This window comes from Sinocyclocheilus anshuiensis, unplaced genomic scaffold (genome assembly GCF_001515605.1).
Source record: "Sinocyclocheilus anshuiensis isolate Anshui unplaced genomic scaffold, SAMN03320099.WGS_v1.1 scaffold1895, whole genome shotgun sequence".
NCBI lineage: Eukaryota > Metazoa > Chordata > Actinopteri > Cypriniformes > Cyprinidae > Sinocyclocheilus > Sinocyclocheilus anshuiensis.
The window spans coordinates 120,591-120,861 of record NW_015549974.1 but is presented as its reverse complement, the minus strand read 5'-3'; the positions used below and the strand labels follow the sequence as shown (position 1 = coordinate 120,861).

The 271-nt window shown below is 45.4% G+C and overlaps 1 long non-coding RNA gene across 3 annotated transcripts in view; it reads left to right on the top strand.

The window, feature by feature from the left end:
- Nucleotides 1-271, top strand: part of LOC107660971 (uncharacterized) — a 45,166-nt gene that overhangs the window by 37,869 nt on the left and 7,026 nt on the right. The window lies entirely within an intron of this gene.

Sequence of the window (271 nt, the reverse complement as noted above, 5' to 3'; positions counted from 1 at the left end):
AACGACCCCATTAACGTGATATTTAGCCCCTGGAATGCGAATTTTACCAGGGGAACCCCGCCAAAACACGCGTATTTTATCCTCGGAACGCGATTTTTAACGGGGGACTCCTCGAAACGCGATTGGGCGGGTTTTGTTGTGAAAATCTGGCAACCACTTCATAAAAGCAGGGGCGACCTCAAGAGGAGGAAACGCAGCAAACTAACAAAACACCCCGATCAAGTTCAAGCAGGTAAGTTTCAATTACATTTTTAATATTTAGAGCTTCTGT